Source organism: Vulpes lagopus, chromosome 18 (assembly GCF_018345385.1).
Source record: "Vulpes lagopus strain Blue_001 chromosome 18, ASM1834538v1, whole genome shotgun sequence".
NCBI lineage: Eukaryota > Metazoa > Chordata > Mammalia > Carnivora > Canidae > Vulpes > Vulpes lagopus.
Window position 1 is genome coordinate 12,558,886 of NC_054841.1, and position 21,725 is coordinate 12,580,610.

Sequence of the window (21,725 nt, forward strand, 5' to 3'; positions counted from 1 at the left end):
CTGTTCAAAGGCTCAGAGGGCAGAGGGGGGCAGGGTCCTTGGCAGCCCCAGTTATCACATGATCAAGGTCCGACCAATCAGAGCAGCCCCTTCCCCTGACTACAGGATGGGTTCAGAGTTGCACAGGTGACCCAGGTTGGTCCAGGTGAAGTCAGTCCCAGGACTTTGGCATCAGGGTCTGGCTGGAGGGGCCGAGATGGGGAGGCCACCCCTGACGCTCTAGAAAATGTCAGGCTTGATAGAGAAACTGGTGCAGAGGCAAGGCGAGCTGAGAGTTGGGGCAAGGATTCTGACAAAGTTCTCAGAGTACAGGGATTGAGCTGAGCTCTATTAAACTAATATAAATTCTTTTTTTTGTGGATTTGTTTGTCACTTTTAACCCAACACATCTTAGCCGGTAGTCCTTTTACCTGAGCTGGCTTCCCATTCGAACTCCCTGTATGCTCCAGACTTGCATCACTCTCAGGGAACCCGGAGGAAGGAGGGCCTCTCTTCCGCTCTCCATCCAGCTGACATCCCCAGTGTGTTTCCACTGGACCAACTTGAGCGGATGTCGGTGTCGGACCTGTCACTGTGGCTGGAAGTGGAACACACAGGGTGGACAGTCTGGAAAACTGTCAACCGCAGACACCAGGAGTGTGTGCGCTGGATCACACAGAGAGAGTGCTGGCCAAGGAGATGGGGCGGTGGGAAACCATGAGGTAGTCTGGAAGCTACCAACCATGGGCCTCTGGGCGAGGCCTGGCAGCAGGTGGACCTCCTGCAGGAGGAGGGTAGGTCGGTGGGCAGGATTGGGTGGACAGAGGGGAGAGCCACGGCCCTCCTTTTCTAAGCATACTGTGGTCGCACACAGAGTCTGGTCCCTGTATGACCCTCCACACTGGGGACGAAGGTCACTCTACTGGCAGGGAAGAGGTGAGATGGGCCTAGAGAGAGCTGTCCTGTGGAGACGGGAAGCCTGGTCCCTGGTCTCCAGCCCTGAGCTGATGGATGCATCATCTTTTCTCATCTGCATAATGAGAGACGTCAGCCCCTCTCTGGACTCCAGATCCCCTCTGGCAAACGGAGAGATGGGGAACCTGGCTGGTCCAGAAAGTGTCTCTCGGCATCCAGGCCAGCCTGGTGGGTTCTACCCTCTGGAATCTATCAGCAGTTTCAAGTCCGTGGAAGCCTCAGGAAGCCGCTTGCCTCCCTGTCAGAAGCATATCATTAGCTGTGCTAGCCTGACTATGGGGCCTGTGTTTGGTGCCTGCCGCCCCTGGAAGAAGGGAGGTCTCAGCAAGGAACTGCTAATGTGATGACCTGGTGGCTTTATTAGCATATCTCACAAACAAGCTGTGCACTTAGCACAACAGACAGTGGAAGAGTAAATATCAGCAGTAGGTGCCGGAGGGGAGGGGAGGAAGCACTCCAGCTGAGCTCCAGGGAAGCTTCTGGAAAGAGTGAGGAGTAAACAGTAACAAGCCTCCGCCCCTCCCACGATGTGACTGCCTGGGACACGGAGCCTTATGGGAGATGTGACTGCTTGGGACACAGAGCCCCTACCCCACGGGCTGCTTGTTCCCTCTCTGAATTTCCAGATGTGAGTCTCCAGGTGCTCCCGGAAGAGCCCGCTAGGACGTCTGTGGGCACCTCAGACATAGCAGGTCCCCAACTGAGCTCCCATATTCCCCACCTGGAGCCTGCTCCTCCTGCAGGTGTCCCGGTCAGCAAGCGCTCAAGATGATGGGTGAGAAGGCCGCTAGCCAGGACGTGCAGGACAAGGAGAGAGCTGAGATGGTGCCCAGAGGAAAACATGATCGACAACACTTAACTAAAGCCACCTGCCTGCAGGGGAGGGAGGAGTGAAAGCACTGAGGACTTTTAGGGCAGTGAAACTACTCTGTCTGACACTATAATGATGGGTACATGTCATTACGCATCTGTCCAAACCCATAGAACGTACCCCACAGCCACGAGTGAGCTCCTACTGTAAACTATAGTCCCTGGGCGATTGTGATGTGTCAACGCGGGCTCGTCAGTTGTAATAAATGTGCCACTTATGGGGAACTCTCTGCACCTTCCACTCAACTTCCCTATGAAGTTAAAACTTCTCCAAAAAATGAAGTTTATCAAATTCAGTGATTGTCCATAAGGTGAGGAAATGGGCCACTGCAAGAGGTAAAAGAAACTTTAATTCTATCTTCAATTTCATTGCCTTTATTAGCAAGAAGAACCAAAGACATGAGTAGGATGAAGTGTTAGTGATTGTCCATTCTGGGTATTTTGATACATGTGCATTTATTCATATTCTTTGTACTTGTCTATTTATTAGACGCTTCTCGAATACAAGCATGACAAAACAAATGGACGACCCACTTGTCAGGGCAGGGGCCCAGGGAACAAAGACCATGGGTGCAAGGCTAGGGCCCAGGCTAAGGGTCTGGCTGTGGGGCGCAGTGGGGGCCGGAAGCAGGAATGCTTTCACCAGGAAGGTCTGGGAGGTGGCCTGAGCTGCCCTCGAAGGGAAGAACCAGTGGGTGGCCAGTGGGGGACACAGGGCTGCTCACTGAAAGTCCTGTCATTCAGTTCATCTTCCTGAGGGGCAGACTTTGCACAGGTGACAGACTCTTGGGAAAGGCTTGGGGCCCATTAGGTCTCTAACCCCGTGAATTACTGCCCATGGGTCCATCCGGGTGAGGGATGGCTGTCAAAGCTGCTGGAATAACTGGCCCTATCCCCAAGACGATGCCCACTGCTTCTCCAGAAAAGCAAGGAAGAGGGGTGCAATTTTGGGCTCTCTGGGAGCCTTGTGTGCCACGACACTGCTCTCCCGGATGCCCCCGCAGGAGGCCGTGCAGTGAGGCTTCTCCTTACTTTGCTCCTCGTCACCCAGGTGCTGGTGCCCTGCACTGGGGTCATCCCTTGCAGCCTTCATCCCTGCCTCTGCCTCGCTGGGTCGCCCTAGGATACCCATGCCCCAGGCCCCTCACCTCCATTCTCCGGTCTGCACAATGGGTTGAAGTCTGCAAAGCAGGAAAATCCCCACAATGCCTTGAGAGGTGGCTCCCGCCCCACACTCTCCAAGAGTACAGGGTAAGAAGTAACTACTCTGATTTCCACTGAGGTAGTTAGACACTCACCACTCATTTATAACAGCAACAACAACGATAATAATATTGATGATTTTTGGTATTCTTTCTTACTATTATGTACCAGGTGCAACCAAATTATTATTTAATCTTCTCTATTATAGCCATAGGGTGCAGATGCTGCTTATTAGCATTTTCAACTTAAAAATGAAGTAACGGACACAGACGTAGAATCACTTTCCCCAAGTCCCTGAGTTAGGGACGAGCCCGGGACTGACACGGTTCTACTTTGCCTTCTGCACCAGGCTGTTCCACCTCAGATGTGTCCTCAATGCCCTGGGCAGGGGGGGGGGGTCAGGCCCGTGGATAGATTTCATGGATACGGTGACAGTCCTCACTCTCCAGGAGGTCACAGTCTTTACCATCTGGGCTTTTAGTGCTCCACGGATTGGCACATACCACCCATCCTGAGATGATCTGTTGACACAGCTGTCTCCCCAGGACTGGGGCCCCTCAAGGAAGAGAAGCCAGGGTAATACTCCAGTGCCTAGTCCAGCACCTGGCAAGAACGCTACTGTCTCGTCTCTCCTGGGATTTGTTCTGGAGTCACCGTTCCGTCGTGCTTGGTTCAGTACGATTACTCCGCATTCGAGACCCACTGCCTTGCTCACAGGGCTCTGCAACCTGGCTCTTCCTGAGCATGTCTTCTTCTTCTCCTTCTTGTCTTTGCTGCCACCAGGAAAAGAAAACTAGGGATTTCCTTCTAGGGTTTTTGTGTGTGTGTGTGGGGGGGGGGGGGGGGCGGGGTTCCCTGTGATTTGCTGAAGAGCCACTCCTCTTTCCTTGGTGGCACTTTTCAAGTGGGTAAGTTCTGGGGCCCGTGGGTCTCTGGGCAGAGTGCACGGCTGACTTAGAAGGGAGGCTCTCTCTTCAAGGACCATCTCTCTGGATGCAGAGTCTTTTCTTCGGACTCTCTGTGTGGAGCTGTGCTTGCTGCTGGGCTGCGGATGCTGACCTGAACTTTGCTGTTGGCCCCACAGCCAGCAGCACTCACGCTCTCAAAGGGAAACGGTAGCATTATGTCTTCTGGGTATTGGAGGAAACAGCTGGAAAAGAACTGGCTTCCCCTGGAGTTGAACCCTACTGTCCTTGCCCATGAACAGCACATGGTACGGAAGCTTGTTTGCTGTGATTTATATAATGTTTAGCAGAGATTTAGGTCGGGGGTAGTGGGGGGTGGTGTCTGGATTCTTGTTTGTGACGTTGAGGGTATGTGCTCACTTTACTTATGTTGTGACGTCAGTGATTCTTTGAATTCATGAAGGGAGTGATTACTTGGCCCACTTCTATGTACGCACATTACACACTTTATCTAATTTTTCTGTCTACCAGGTAAGGCTCATGGCTCCGCTAAGCTGATAAATATATGATACGTACCTGGCTTTCCCCTTCTATGTCTAAATCTTTGAATTTGATAAGATCTTAAAAAATATAATTTTATACACTTTAGAACTCTTGTACCCTTTTATGTTCTTAGGACCATACAACACGTACATCCTGTCTTTTAGGTAAAAATAATGAAGTTAAATGCTGTTGGATTTTGAGTCGTTTATATGGCTTTGTCTGACTTGACACCAGAGCTCACTAGGTCATTCTATTATTATTCCTCCTGGGGCTAAAAACTGCCTTTTAATTGATGTACTTATATTTGCCATTTCTGTTCTTTGTTGATACATTTAATGAGTCAATATCTACATGTGATTAAATAATAAGGTAACAGAAATACACAGAGTTTTTTACTTTCTTTTAGAATGTTCTATGTTAACTCCTTTTCACTTATATAAATATTATAAGTGGAATATAAAAATATAAAATTTAATAAAATATAAAAATATAAATATTTTTCTAAGCACATTGTTTCTCAGACTCATTTGAGAATGTGATAAATTACTGACCCTCTCTCCAAAAACATATACATATCACACCTAACTATTTTGTCCTGGTTCTTCATCACTGATCGATCACTACTGGGTTATGCTAACTTTCTTGCTCTGTACTTCATATTTGTTGTATTGCTGCCTTCTGATATTTAGAGTTTCTCATCAATCTGCTCATCCTGTCGACCAGCTTTTCTCTCTTTCACTGTAGTTAGATACTCTGACACAGCTTTGAGCACAGTGTGATGGGCACATGGAGTATTGAACAACTAACTCCACTCTGGGGTCAGAGAAAATTTTAAAGAGAGATGGTGATGACCTCGGCACTACAGCCTGAGAGACAACCCGAGGTCTCCCAGGCAGAGTAGGGGGAGGAAAAGACTCCCAGTTAGATGGAACAGCATGTGGAACAGTATGGAAACTTCAACAACACTTCGGCAAGAAGGGGCAAGGAGGAAGGGTCCAGAGTGTGGCTGAAGCAGTAGATGAGAAAGCAGGTGTCAGCAAGATCGCACATCAGGAAGCCTCTGCTTCAGCATGTAATCTTGCACACAAATTTCCAGACAATTTTGCCCTGGAAATTGGTCTACCGGAGTCAGGTCCTGCTTCTACCACTTACAACCTGGGTCACTTGTTGGCCCGCCTGTGCCTCAGTTTCCTTATCTATAAGTAGTAAGGGTGACTACTGGATTGGGCTTTGTGGAGGGTGGGTTGAGTGAGATCCTGGGCTCTTAATTAAGGTAGTGGCAGTAGTGGCCAGCATGTGGTCATTGCTCAATAAATGGTAGCTCTTTTACTGTCATCGTTATTATTAAAATTAATGAGAGATGGGAGGACTCCAGTCCTGTTTGCCTTGGGGTTGCTGGGCTTCATCCTCCAAGAAGCATGTCCGTTCTTGAGTCAAGGAGGCGATGGAAGCAGGCAGGATGTATGAGAGATTCTGGGCCTTGCTGGGGTAGATGCAGCCAGTGAACAGTGGAGGAGAATTCATTGTCTCTCCCCAGGAGGCCAGGGCCAGGCAGGCCTTGGCAGCATCTAGCTGGTGGCATTTTACCAGCTTTGGAGATTGTGCATGTCTGGGAAAGAAAATGCCACAGGGAATGGTGTGCAGGGAGGCGATAAAACCTCTCAACGTGAGGCACCTCCTATAATCCCTGTGCACATGCTGTGATCATGCAAGATCCATGCTCCACTCCCACACACACAGATGGCACACACAGCCCAGGCCCACACCAGCCCATGGGTGCCCTGCTACAGCGCACACCTGCACACCCAGTGCACAAGTACTCTGCTAGAGGATCCCAGCCCTTGGGACTGTCCCCAGACTCTGGGATTTAGAGCCAAGCAGCCTGGCTTCAGAATCAGTGATTCCACCCCCTATGTGTGAGGTTGCGTGTATACTGTGGGGCATTGTGCACACAACTGTTTCAGGAAGTACGTGCATGTGTGTGTGTGAGACGGTAGGAAATGCTGTGTTTTGGGAGTTGTGCATGGCCCCATGCATGTGTGCATTTTGGATGATGTATGTGTGGGCAGGCACATGTGTGCTGTAGATAGGTTTTGCACACACATGTAAACGTGCTCACACATGTGTACCCATGTGTGTCCCTGTGGGTGTGTGCTTATGTAGACTTGCACATCCCTTTGGGGACAAGGTGTGGATTTGCACCCGGACGTGATGGAAAGGGATTGCAGGGCCCCCTACAGTTCTAAGGGAAGCAGATGTCCTGGCAGCCTCCACTCTCTTCCTCCCACACTCCTCCCTCCTCCCCCCATCCCCCCTTCCCTGCAGGGAAGGAAGTCCCTGCAGGTCCCCACAGTCAGGGAGGAAGAAAGCCACCTGATGGATGAGTCTGCATTAGGTGTTGCTCATTTGTGTTTTCCAAGCTGGGAGATGCGGCACTGGTGGGGGCATCAGCAGCCCCTGGGAACATTCGGGATGGACAGGAGGGCTTCCTGGGGTTGCTTCTACTTCACAGGTTGCTTTTTCGGGGTGCACAGATGAGGCTTGCCCTCTGGAGACAGTGCTGCCGTCCCGGAGAGAGGCCTCACCCATGAGCCAGGGCCTCCTGCAAACTTTGCAGGTGTTTCACATGGAAAACATCGGTGACCCCGCTCCCTCAGGAGCTGCGTGTGAGGCCCTGCACTGAAAACCCTTCTCTGGCCACTTGGAGCTCCACGGCCTCGGCTGACGCACGTCCCACCTCTGACTCTCTCTTCTGCTCTGGGGTGAGGAACCACGCGAGCACCCACGATTTCTGAGTCGTGTCCACCCCTGTCCACCCCTGATTTTTCACTGGGGACATGGCCTCCCTCACACTGAGCCATGGTGTGGACTGAGCAGTGTGACCCCAACTCCCAACACCAGGATGGACTCGGGACCCAGGTGCGGACCAGCGGGCCGTCCATCCTCTCGGATGCTCTGATTGGCTACGGGAAGGACATGTGACCCGAAACGGGCCAATGAGAGGCTGCCCTGGGGCTTTTTCTGGATCAGGTGGGGAGAGACTCTGTCGCCTGGGGCTGCACCTTGGTCACCCCACGGAGACCACCTGCTTGAGAGTGAAGCCAACCCAGGGGAGAGCAGAGCCCAGAGAGGGAGAGGGACCCAATCATGACTAAGCTGTGGGAGTCCCTGGATCTGGGTGGGTGGGCACCCCAAACACCTGACTTTTAATTACCCGAGCTAATACATTTGCTGTTCATTTGCTCTTTTGAATTGAGTTTCTGTCACTTGCAACTGGGAGACTCCCAGCTATTAGAGCCGAGTTTGCCTCTGGGACCCCTCAGTGGTGGCACCAGCCGACTGTGGCAGGGGGGCTGCTCCAGGAAGGCTGTGTCCTCAGTGTCTGGAGACCCGGCAGGCTGGGGGGCTTCTCCAGGAGGGGCCGGGCTGTGCTGTGTCCCCTTGTCCACCCCCAGGACGGCCCCCTCAGCAACCAGGGGAGCCTCAGGACCTGGCTCACGGTCCCTCTTTACCTGGATGACACAGGTCCCGCCCGGCTGGCTCAGCCAGGCCCAGGCAGGTGCTCTAGAGGAGGAGAGCCAGCAGCAGCTTCCATAATGTGGTGAGATCTGAGGGGCATAGGGGAGGAGACGGGTAGGCAGGGTCCGCATTACACTTAAACAAATAGATTGCCTCCTTCTGGTTCAGCATCTAGTCAGCTCATCACCCAGAGGCGGCATTCACCATCTCACTTGCTCACGACGCACACTGTTTTCGCTCCGCTTCCAGAATACATCCAGGATACAGCCACTTCTTGTCAGCGCCTTTGCTACCATCTGAATCCAAGGCACCACCCTCTTTCTCCTAGTCTGCTGCTCCCATCGGCTCCTGTGACAGTCTCCTCTCTGTACAGCAATCTGGGCGATCCTGTTAGAACCCAGGTCGGATCCTGTCCCTCATCTGTTCAGAACTCTCTGGCGGGTTTTTATCTCACATAGAGTGGCAACTAAATTCCTTACAATGGTCTGCGAGGCCCTGCAGGATCTGTCCAGCTATATTGGGCTCAGGCCAACTTGTCTTTGGCCCCAGGGCCTTGTCATCCTTTTTTTCTTTCTTTTCTTTTCTTTTCTTTTCTCTTCTTTTCTCTTCTTTTCTTTTCTCTTCTTTTCTTCTTTTCTCTTTTCTTTTCTTATTCTCTTCCTTGAGATATCACCTGACTCACCTCTTCCGATTTTTATTCAAGCATCACCTTGTCATTGAGGCCCTCCCCAGCCACCGCATCTGACACAGCACACCCTGTCCTCCTATCCCACTGTATTTTTTTCCATAGCATGATTGTCATGATTATTATGTAATTAATCATTAATTCATTTATTATCTGGCTCCCTCTCTGGGATGTGAGCTTCAGGAGGAATGTCCTCCTTTCTTCACTGCTGTGTCTTTAGTACCTACCATATTGCCTGGTACTGGTGGGCACTTTTTAAGAATATGTTGAGTGAATGAATGAATTCTCCCTCTGGGCACAGTGCCTTGATTGTCCTTTGGGAAACCTCCATCCTCCACTCTCAGTTCACATTTTTGGGGAGGGAGGTGGACCCCACACCCAACTCCATGCCAGGCACACCATCCAGGCCCGTAATCGACATATCCAGAACCACTGGGTACACCAAACAGGTTATATCTGAACAAGGGGCTAAAATTTTGTTCACCAAGCCTGTGTCCTGGTGTGAGGCTGCTTTTCCCAAGAGGAAGGGGCACCTTTTGTAACTGGCACCAAGACACTCCAGTGGCAGCCCTGGCCATGAGCAAATAAATCCCCTATTCCGACCCTAGTGTTGGGTCAGAGATGGGCTTGTGACCAGGTTGGTCCAGTCAGGTGAATCCTGTGAAATGCCACCAGGAAGAAAAGTCTTTGCTTCGGGGTTGCTGGCAGGTAAGTGGCATCTCCCTACAGCGTAGGGAGAGGAAGAGAGAAATGCTACAAACTGGAAGAAAATGGATCGAGTGCCTGGATCCAGCCCTACGTGAGGCCCACACCACTGTTGGGATCTTTCAGTTCTGTGAGCCCATTCATACATACCCTTTGTGCTTATATCTCTTGAAGTTAGGTTTCCCATTCTTGCAACTTTAGGCTGCTGTCTCACCCAGGGGGCCGGATGAACCCTGCCTTTGGAAAGCACTTGGTCATTTTAAAATTCTTTATGCATATGAAGGGCTGCTGGAGGTGCTAGAAGGTGTGACCTCATCTCCACACTTCCTCTCCCCTGGGCTGACCCCCACAGGAGTCCAGACCTCTCCCCAGGGCAGTCTTTGTCCCCTCCCCAAAAGGGGTGTCAGCTACTCACAGCTCCTCTCTCTAAACCAAACGACTTTCTCCTTTCCCATTTTTCATCTTGAAAAATGGCAAATTGAAGCACTTAATTTTCCTCCTCCAACCCAATTAATGTGGACGTGCTCAGTGCCTATGCTCAGCTGTGAAAGGCAAACCATTTATATCAATTAGCAAAACTAACATGAGCTTATGGCTGTATGCAGACTCCAGCAGAGGCTGTGCTCCAGGACAGCTGAGTGGGGAAGCTCAGGGATGAAGGCCCCCCTGGGGGTGTGGGGTTTGGGGGGCCCATTTGGATTGTATGTGACATTTTTGACGGGGCACTGGTTCAACCACCGCTCCTTCCCATGATGTCTACATGTGAACATGTCCAGGGAACAAGAGGATTTCCAGACACAACCTCATCTCATAATAAACAGAGGCTTTGTTCCCTAAGCTTTAGTGTAGACCCCACACGGCCCAGCTGGAATCACAAGCCTGTCACCAAAGAGCATCTGAACCTCCCACATGCCTCCTAACCTGAGCCCATCATCCACCATGGCACTCCTGGATCAAGACAGCTGGCTCTTTCTTGGGGTTGTGAGTTTGAGCACCCTGTTGGGGGTAGAGATCCTTAAAAATAAAATCTTGAAAAAAAAAATCAAATCAATCGTGTCACTACTCGGCACTTCAGTGGCTCCCTATTGCACTTAGAATAAAACCCAAATTCCCTGTCATGGCCTTCAATACCTTGCACGGTCTGGCCCCTGCTGACCTCTTAGACTCATCTCTCTCTACTCTCCCCCAGCCCTCTCCAGTGCAGCTGCGCCGAGTTCCTTACTGTTCCTCCAACTCACCAAGCTCGTTCTTGCCCCAGGGCCTTTGCACATGCTATCCCCACACCTCTCTTCCTGGTAGCTCCTTCTCATCCTTCATGTCTCAGTTCAAATGTGACTCCCCACACCCAGACTGAAGTCTCTCTCCTCAGCTGCTGCCAATCTCTTTCACATCCATGCAAACTCAAACATTTAGGGAGCATCCACTGTATACCAGCCACTGCTCTGTGTGCTGGAAGTACAGAAGTGAGTGAGACAGACAAAAACTCTCTGCCTCCCTTGCACTGCCCTTGGCAGTCTAGGGACCAGACACGTTGGAGAAGAGATCTTTTGTCTGAAGAAACTTTCAGTTTCTAACTGGGGACTCAGTTTACTCAAATGACCTTCTTACAGAATAAAGTATGGGTAAGTCATGCAGAGAAATATCACTTATAGAAATTGGATGAAGCAAAGAGAAACAGTGACTGGGTCCATCAGCAAAGGCCTGTCCTGGGCTTCACTGACAGCCAGTCTCAGTAGGATAGAGGCAGCCATGGTGCCTGGCACCAAGAACACGTCGAGCAAAGGCTTTCGTGTTTGATGTTTGAGATGTGTTGTAATGGAGATGAAAACAATTCCAGCCAGGGAGAGCACAGGTCGGCCTGGGAAAGAATCCCTGCCCTCTTGAGCAGACACCCTCTAGGAGCGAGAGACGTACAGCAGCAGAGATACTGTAAGAAGGTTGTCAACTGGTGACATGTGCTGTGGGGAAGAAGGAAGGACAGCAGGGGTGAGGCCCAGTGAGAAAGTAGGTGGTCTGGGTGGGCTTCACAGAGGAGGCCTAGGTTGCCAATGGAGGGAGCCAGGGGACCCTGGGGAGGAATTTTCCAGGCAGAGGGAAGAGCAGGGACACCTGTTGCAGAGGGGGAGCGTGTCTGGTGTGTTGGAGGAGGCGTGGCAGCAGCAGAGGGAGCAAAGCCTGGGGAGGAGCTGGACCCAGGGATGCAGAGGGACGGGGCAGGACACAGGGCCCGGGTCCCTCTCGAGGCCTGCGGCTTGTCTTCTGAGTGAGGTGGGAGCCGCTCTGTGCAGGGAGGGCATGGCCAGACGTGGGCTTTCACAGGATTCCCCTGGCTGGAGTGGACAGTGGACTGGAGGGGGTGAGGGCAAAAGCAGGGAGAGCAAGCAGGTGAGGAGGACCAGGTACCTTGTCTCCATCTCAATCCTGGATTATTTCGGGGAATTAGAAAGTAGGTAAGAGGACGTAAAGAAAGGTTTTGACTCTCCCTGGGGTTTTGCAAAGTCTTCGTGGGATCCCTGCTGGAGGGGCCCTTAGGGTAACATGTATGTGCTCATATATCCACTCATTCGTTCATTCTGGAAACCATTCATTCATTCCAAACCTTTGAGAGGCTTTGGATCCAGATGTGCCTGGTTCGGTTGATGCCTCTACCACTTCCCATTGGGTCCCTTTATCCTTTCTGGGCCTCAGTCTCCACATCTGTAAAATGGGGGGACCTCACAGCGCCTTGCACCTAATGGGTCGCCGTGAACTTCCAGCAGGACAGCGCGTCAGAGCCCAACACAGAACAAACCAACGCGCTGGTGTTTGTTTTCCTTCCTCTCTCTCTCCCTCCCTCCCAAATGGCCGCTGGTTTTCCCTTCCTCTTGTCTTTATTTCACTTGATTAGCCAAGAGAGTCTAAGAGAAAAGTGGCTTTTATCTGTTTTTCTGGGGGGGGGGTGCTGTCATTCAGGGTTTCATCCCCAGGGCCTAGAACCTTCCTTAGCACGGAGCCAGCACTCCACAAGTATCTGTTGGATGAATGAACTCCCTTGAGTCTTGAGCAGATGGGAAGTCCTGCTCAGGGTGCAGGGGTGAATTCCAAATCTCAGAAAAGCAGATCAAAGTGGGGGCAGCAGACACGTCTACAGGGACCTTGCTCTAAATTCTAAAAGGCCCAACAAATGAGCATTAATGAAATGTTTAATGTCTTCCTTAGCTCATGTGCAAACTGTAGGTCAAATTTATGGGCCAGAGAGAGTTGTATTTCTAATCTGGTCTATGTAACTTTTATTACATTAGGGCCCATTGTGTAATCACTATGCTCTTCCATATATATACATGCCTAGGAGCATATTTTTATTGTTTAACTATTTATGAAGATCCATTAAGGCTTCTCTCTCTAGGAGTTCAGCAGCACCTGGTATATTGGGGGGCCCCCTGGAGAGTTCCCAAGAGCCCAGGTGAACAGCAAAGGTTCCAGCTTAATGAGCAATCAGCAGGTCCCATCGTAGCTGTCCATGTGTGGGACTCCACTGTGTCCTCAGGAGAACCTGGTGACAAGGGGTCCTGTTGCTATTACCATTTTACAGATGAGGAACTTGATGCACAGAGGATCTGATGTTCTTCCCAAGGTCACACAGCCCTTAGGATCAAACCTGGACTTGACCCCAGGTCCCACCTGACTTGCTCCAAAGCCCGGCCTTTGAATCAGCTTTTGTCACAAACTTAGGCCAAATAAATTATTCCAAAACAGCCTCCAAAACTCTAGAAAGAAAAGTATATTTATTCATGTGAATAGAAGATTTAATGTCCGTTCCAGCCCTTATATTAATTTCGTGTCATATTTATGGTTCTGGAGAGTTATCTTTTAATGTATATGTGTATATTTTTATGATACCGGGGGCCCTTGATGCAATGAATGTTTTATAAGACTTAGAATATAATTTCATTACTTTTCAATATTTACAGAGGTTCAAAGTTGTAGCATGGCTTTCATGGCGTATTGTGACATAACACGGTCCTGTCTGTGACTTGGCAAGCAAAGTCCGTGGTGAGGAATGACCCCTGGGGGGAACCGTGGGCGCCGGGGGTGCCATGGGCAGCGTCCTGACCACGTGGAGATAAACCCGCAGGGAGCGGGCAGCTGGAGCAGCTCGGGGCTCAGAGAAGACGCATCTCTGGAACCAGGAACCACAGAGGAGACAGTGGGGAGGAGGCCAGACTGGCAGGTGGAGGTTCAGGGGACACAGGAGCTGGGGGCAGAGCTTCCCCAGGGGGACCGTGTGACGCTACCCACGGGGCAGCTGCAACTGTGGAAAAGCTTCCTTCCCTGTGAAAATGCTGCCTTGGCCTCCCCGGGCTCTTGGGAAGTTGGGCTGCCTTCTTATTTCTTCCATGAATCTTTCCCACACCCTCACGGAGAAATGAGGACAGAACATAAATCCACAGAGATTTAAGGGTCCTCTGCCCAGAGGAGGAAAAGTCTAAATAAGTATCTTCTTCTAAGCCAGCAGGTGTCTGCAGGGGATTGAAGGTGGGGCCTGGCTCCACGGGGGGCTCCTTGAAAGCTCACAGGAACTGTGTCTCATCATTGGGAAAAGGTCCCATTGCTAGGAGGGGGGAGACCAGGGTGTGTGTGTGGGTGTGTGTGTGTGTGCATGGATGTGGCTGTCTGTGCCCACTATATATTCACTAATTCATTTATCCATCCAGGGAATATTTACCAACTACCTGCTGTGTACCTGGAATTGTGTTCTACCCTTAAGGTCCAGTGGTTTAAATGGCCAACAGGAGACAGACAAAACTAAGTACGGTCTGCTAATAACCAATAAAGTTAATTTTATGATGACATAAGGGTAATGAGAGAAAATAACCAGGCAATCTTTTAAAGATTAATGGGGAACAGAGGTACTCCCCCCTACACAGGAGGGCTGTGCAGGGAGATGAGGAGAGTAGTCGTGGAGGGCAAAGGGCAAACAGGTGGCACAGGCCCACAGTCAAGGCCAGGGCTATGGCACTGATGCTGAGTTAGGTGAGGACCCCCAGGGGACGATGAGCTGAGAGATAACAAGAACTGATTTACACGTTTCAAGTGTCACATCACTGCTATGGGGACAAAGGATCGTGCAGTCCGCACAGTGGGGGCAGGAGGTCAGTGGGGAGGTACATGCTGTGCCCCAGGGAGAGGTGACCTGGCTCCAGCTAGGAGGGAACAAAAAGCCACACGGAGGAGTTGCAGGTGGCCTTGGGACAGGGCTGGCTCTCAGGTGCGGCTTGAACGCCGAGGGACAGCTGTGCCTGTGCACACACACGGCCTGAACACCTGGGCAAGTGGGGATTTCAGGCCCTAGAGACCGTGGGGTCGGAGCCAGGGATGTGACCCAGAGTCTCCCGCCTGTGCCACCCCTGAGGAGCCCACGGCTGCCCCAGAAGAGCCGACAGAAGGAGCGTCAGGGCCCCGGGAAGGCCCTGGGCCAGGGCCGCGCTGCTCAGGGGTTGGGCTTCCCCGCCCAGTAGGAGGACACGCGTGGGGCCAGGGCCGTGTCCTGCTGGAAAATCACTGTGCCCTCAGAGCTCACCCTTGTGTCCGCCCCTGCCCTGAGCATCCATCAGAACTGGCTGTGACAGTGCCACACTCAACCCCAGAGGGACCGCGGGCCCAGGTCCTCCTGCAGGGCCACCGCGGCGGGGCCACTGGCTCAGCCCTGGGGCCTGCCCCGCCTGCAGGAAGGAGACCCGCTGCACGTGGATGGCAGCAGGCACCCGTCTCCCTGCATCCCGGGCTCAGACCCCAGCTCCACACTTGCCAGCTGGGTGACCCGGGGAGTCACCTCCCCTCTCTGGGACTCAGTCTCCCCATCTGCAAAATGAGGCTTTATGGTCAGAGTATCAGAGCTCTTCACGGCAAACCACAGACTCTGCTCCAGCTGGTTTGAGCAGAGAAAGAAATGGATTTCGGGGTCAGCAGGCTCTAGAGCTGCTGCGAGGACAAGAGACGCGGGTTTGGAGGCTCCACAAGCAGCAACCAAGACCGACTTCCCTGGCAGGACAGCTCCCGGGGACCCACTGCTGCTGCCCGGGGCACGGACACCCCAGCTTGCACCCAGACACCCAGCTCTGGGCTCAGCAGTGGAAGCTCCTCCCACTCCCAGTCCATGTGGCCTAATCCCCTCCTCATGTGACCTCTGTCTGGCCGATGAGCAGCACCCTGGGGCTCAGCTGGACTCCTGGAAGGAGGTCTCTGGTTTCTGCTTGGGCTGCTAAGTTGGTGGATGGAAGCCTGGAGCTGCCAGTGACCAGTCTGCCCCCACCTGGAAGAGCCTGTCTGAGAATGACACCAACACAGAGGGAAACCAGGCCTGAGAGATGAGCGGCAGCATCTTACTGACATTGTAGGAGCCCCTGGATGTAGCCATGCCTGAAGCCATCCTGTCAGTGTGTAGAGGTCAGAGGTCACCTCTACAGTCTCCTTTTGTGGAGTGAGTCCAGTGGAGGCTAACCTCCACTGGGAGGTCAAGCCCAAAATGCTACCTCATAATCTCACCACAACCTTCTCTGAGCCAATGGCCCACCTAGGGGCAAGCCTGGCCTTCTGGAATCTTCTTCTCACCCGTGTCTGGAGGAAATGCCAAGGGGAGATGTGGGCAGATCTGGGGTTTAGCACCAAACACACTGCGTGCATGACCACCCTCTGCCACTCACTGGCTGTGTGACCCGGGGCAGGTCACCTCACCCTCCTTGAGCCTCACTGTGCTGATCTATGAAATGGGGATGATGGACACATGATCCTGCAGAGTTAAGGGAGCCAGTGTGTGTAAAAAAGCTGAGTACGTGGCAGGGGCTTAGAAACAGCTGTGCATCCTGGTCTTTCCTTCCTGCCAGGAGGCCTGATGGGCGCAGGATTGACAGCAGAGTCCATGTCTGCCTTTGGTCAGTTTAATGAGGTGATACACGAACATGAAATGTACCTCCTGGTCCACATCAGGGCTCAGTACTAGTTCATTATTGTCACCATTACCATCACCATCACCATCACTACCATCACCAACATCACCATCACATCATCACCATCACCATCACCATCACCATCACCATCACCATCACTATCACCAGTTTAATGAGGTGATACACGAACATGAAATGTACCTCCAGCTCCACATCAGGGCTCAGTACTAGTTCATTATTGTCACCATTACCACCATCACCATCACTACCATCACCAACATCACCATCACATCATCACCATCACCATCACCATCACCATCACCATCACCATCACCATCACCATCACCACCATCACCATCATCACCATCATCACCATCATCATCATCACCATCACCACCATCACTATCACCACCATCACCATCATCACCACCATCACCATCACCGTCACCACCATTGTTACCATCACCACCATCACATCATCACTATCACCATCACCATCACCACATCACCATCAGGATCATCATCACCTCCATCACCACCATCACCACCATCACCACCATCACCACCATCGTCATCATTCATCACCATCATCATCGGTTGCAGAGGCACATGACTGACAAGCTGACCTGGGAGGTCTGGGGCCCTGCCCAGCAGCATGTTATGCAAGGGAGCCCAGGAACCTGTGGTGGTCAGAGAGGGCTCCCTGGAAGAGGCAGAACATGAAGTCACATGGAAGTTCCCGGGGGGTTGGTTGAGACAAGATCTGTTGTCCAGTGACACATTCTCTCTGGGCAGCTCAGGCCCAGGAGCTCAGGGGTAGCAGCTCTTTCAGCACAGCCCGGGAACCCACTGTGATTGTTATGGTGCAGTTTACCATGAGCTAACTAACACCGGAGCTGTTAGGCGTTCACTCAAGGTCACACAGTAATAAAAGGGTGAAGCAAGGATTTGAACCCAGGCAGCTGTTCTCAGGAGTCCACTCCCTTGACCACCTTTACCTGAGTACTCTGTGCCTCAGTTTCCTCATCGGCAATAACAGAACCTTTACTTAGGGTCCTGAGAATAAAAAACACTTTCCTGTGAAAACACTTAGAACAGTGCCTGCCATGTTAGCTATTTTTGGTTCTATTTGAGTCACTTTTTTTCAAGAAGATGGAAACTTGACCTCAGACAGTTTGGTGCCAATCCTTCTCCTTTTCTGAAAATATACCTGGTTCCAGGTGACAGAAGGAACAACAGAGTCCTCAGGCCCCTTCTCTCGATCTGGCACTCTCCAAGACATCCACTCTCTGGCTGGGTCCGCGGGTTGGCTCAGACAACTACCATGGAGATGCTTCTGTGCCTGTCCCATGCCCCTCCCAGTGGCCATTCTCTCTGCTTCTTCTTTGCCACTTGAGGCACATTGAAGTCCCCCCACAGCTCCTATGCTGCAGGATAGGGACTCCCTGTCATCCTCAAAGATCCAGTTGCCCGGGGGAAGGGTTACCCACTCAGCCACCTGCAGGGGTGGGCAGGTGACCTACGTGGTGAATGGGCGGGAGTGGGGGTGGCGCCCACCCTGAGCCAGAACGCTCGCGCTCTGTGTAAATGGGATCTGGCCTATCATTATGTGAGAGAAGGGAGGCCTCATGGAGCTTAATTCTTTACTTTTGAAAGAAGCCTGAGCTTTTGTGTGAAATCTCTTGATTTTTAAATATTGGCAAAATGGCAATTTAAGAAGCACCAAATAGGTCAAGCATAAAATGTCTTTGGGCCTCTGCTAAGCCTACACCTGGATACAGTGGTTCTGTGTTTGGGCCTTGCTACCTCCCTGGGCTCTACCCCAGCCAGTAGCCCAAGTCTTGGCTTTGCTCAAAGTCCACACACCATCTGGGGACTCTAGCCACCTCCCTGTGGCATTAGGCAGGGGGGATTCCTTAAGTGCTCTGTGTCTCATACAGGGCCCAGAGAAAGCAGATCAGCTGGAAGGGACAACACAAAGCAAGCCACCCACCCATCCATCTGTCCATCCATCCATCCATCCACCCATCCATCCATTCACTCATCACCCAATCAAGAGAAAATGAGCACTAGGTGCTATGGTCATAGCTTGAATAAACAAATGTCCCTGCACTGCGGAGCTGCTGCTCTAGCAGGGGAGCCAGAGAGTAAGTGAAGGAAACAAGTACAAAAAAATTAGCATATAGAATGGTGATAATTACAAAGGAGAAAAATAATGCAGGTAAAGAGGACAGGGTGTGTGTGTGTACGTGTGCGTGTGTGTAAGTGCACGCATGCACAATTCTAAAGTGGGTGACCAAGAAAGGCCTTGTTGATCAGATGACATTTGAGAAAAGACTGGGTTAGTTGAGGAAGAAAGCCATGTAGGCTGGATATCTGGGAAAGGACATTCTAGATGGCGGGAACGACAGAGCAAAGGTCCTGAGGCTCAGTTATGTGTACTTGTGTGTGTGTGTGGCCCAGCACGCAGGCCAGTGTGCCTGAGGGGAGCGAGTGAGGAGAGTGGGGACTATGTCTTCCCATCCTACAGGGCCCAAAGTGAGCTATTTAAGAATCTTGATCTTCTACCCACAGAAGACTGCTTTCCTTTTTATCTTATCTCCTAATCCCATTGTTGTACATGCAAATAAATCTGCTTTGCATCGGAACAAGGGTGGGTGAGATATAAATGGGAAAGACCAGGCACAGCCTTGTGGATGGCTGCGAGGATGCTGGCTTTGGAGGGGGCTGCCCGTCAAGGAGGGCCCCTGTAGCTGAATGTGGAGAAAGAACCACAGAGGGCAGGGTCGGGGGGATGCAGACCGGGGAGGGACCCACTGCAGTACTCGGGAGGGACATAGAGTGACTTGGATGCACCCTGCAGCAGGGAAGCCCACTTTACATTTTGTCACTAGACAGACCCTGACCTGCACTACTCTGCACCCCTTCACAGGAGCCCTGACATGGGCTGAAGTTGGGGCAAAGACAGGATGGATTTCCTGCTCCCCCCGAGCAGGGGGACGAGGGTTCAGCCCACTGCCTGACTTGTGTTCGCTCTTGTTGGACTGGGCATTGCTGAGGGTTGGGACAGTGTCTGCTCCCTCCCTGCGTCCCTAGCACCCAGCACGGCCCCAGCTTGGGGTAAACATAGGCTGCCTCTGTGTGGCACATCTTCCCCCAAGGCAGGAGCAGGAGCACCCCTCAGCAGCCTGGGGAGGGACCCTGTTGGTAGTTCCTCGGCCCCAGGTACATGTCTGCCCAGACCCCATTGTACCCTGACCTTTGGGGGCTCAAGTGTCACTTGTGCCTGATGGGGCAGGGGAGCAGAGTGAGAAAGAGAAGACAAGCAAACAGACAATGTTCAGAGGCCCTAGAAAGGCTCTCCTTCAGCAGCTGGTAGGGTCCATGATGCACCGTGACAGGTGTCACCAGGCTCGGCTTCTATGACCAATTCTACAGATATTTACTGATGGTCAACTACCAGGGTCACTTCTGGGTATCCCAGTGTCAAATCCAGCCCACGGTGTGTGATGGGGTGGAGGGTGTTCAACGCCTCCAACAGCAGGTGACCAGGATGCACAGCACTCCTGGATGAGCGGGGCCACCCAGGGAGTACCCTCCGGGTGAGCACCCGCTCTGGCACCCGCCCTGTGTCCTGCCCTCACTTGCCCCCAGATCCCGGGACCCTCCCGCTAGGACTGCTGAGACCCTAGTCAGAGCCACCCCTGGAGACCTGCGTCCACCCACCAGCCAGGGCATCGAGAAGGCCAGGTCCCCCATGTCCCTGCCTGTCACAGCCCTGTCTTGAGAGCCCATTTCTGGGAACCGGGCCCCTGCCAGGAAGCTTCGGCCGACGGTATTGATCGATGGGGGCCTCGAGCTGCCCAGGCTTCCTGCAAGACCTCGGTGAACCTCAGCTCAATGAGCCTGTCCTCCCAAGGCCCAGTAGAGCCTCCTGGAAGCTTCCGCAGGAGGCAGGCGGGCGGCAGCGGCCACATGAAGAAGGGGCCCCGGAGGAGTCAAGCCCTGGACTCTGCTCTGCCACCATCGTGGTCTCAGAGCTTGGCCTTCGGATGCTGCGACTGTCCTGCGTAAGTAACCGGGGCTGCAGGTGACTCTGATTTACAAATGCTGGAGGCCTGGACGCTGTCACCCCAGCCCGGATCTCCCGCTGCTGAGGCTGGGCCCACCCCGGGGCCACCCCCCTCTGCCCGCGGTTCCCCCTCCGCCCCTCTGACAACCACCTTCTGCCCGGAGCCACCTGCCAGCCCAGGGGACCCCCGGACCCGAGCCCGACAGGACCCACCCCGGTCTGCCCCGGGTGGGCAGTGAGCACACCTGACCGTGGCCTGGGCTCCGGGGCCCCGGGGCCCTGTGGGAAGAGGCTTGCGAGGGGGAAGAGGGACCAGAGGAAACAACACAGGCCCCGCGCCCTCTTCGCCTTCCCTCCGGCCCCTCTCCCCCCGTTGCTCCATACACACCGTCGTCCAGCCCGTGTGCCCCCTCCCTGGCCTCCGTCCTTGCCCCGCGGGGGCTCCACGCAAGGCCCCGGGGAGCCTTAAAACCCCACTCAGGGCCCTCCGGTGCTGGGACACCCGCTCCCATCTCGCTCGGGGTAGAAGCCGAACCCCTCACCCTGCTCACGGGCACCCCAGGAACGACCTCGCCCCTTCCCCCCAATTCCTCTCTGCCCACCTGGCACCCCCTCGCCTGCCCCTGCAGCCCTCCGATCCCTACGTGGTGCCCACCAGGCCTTCTCCCTGCCTCTGCCCTCTGCAGGGCCCCCTGACCCACGCCCACACCCGGGGGCTCCTCCAACACCCCGGGGCTCTGCCCACGGGCCGCTGTCCCCAGAGGGCCCCTCCACCTGCCCTGCTGACTAGCACAGCATCACTCTCCACCCCCTTCCCGACATCCTCCCTAAGATTCAGCCCCAGCTGACGCTCTGCTGGGTATTTAACCTTTACACAAAGCTTCAGTGTCTGCCTCCTGCCCCCGAAATACGGACTCCAAGAGGACAGGAGTTTAAGTCTCTTCTCCCCCGACGGCTGTATTCACACAGCGCCTAGGAAGGGCAGCCCACACGTGGCAGGAGTCTGTGGATGACTGTTGCGTGAGTGAAGGAAGAAAAGGAGGAGAGAGGGGAACAGGGTGGCTAACTCCCAAGGAGCCTGTCCGTGCAGCCAGGGCTCGCGGCCCTACGTCCCGTTCACTCACTCACCCACTCATCCATCCATCCACTCACCGTCTCACCCAAACCTGCCTTTACTGAGCACCTGCTGCGGGCCAGCAACTGTCATGGGTTCTAGGAGTAAAGCAAGGAGCACAAGATCAAAATCCCTTTGTTCAAGGACTTTAAATTTCATGGTGGAAGCCAGACAAAGAACAAGAGAGAGAAGGGCAACACGCAGCGTGGGCGGTGGTGCTACGTGCCAT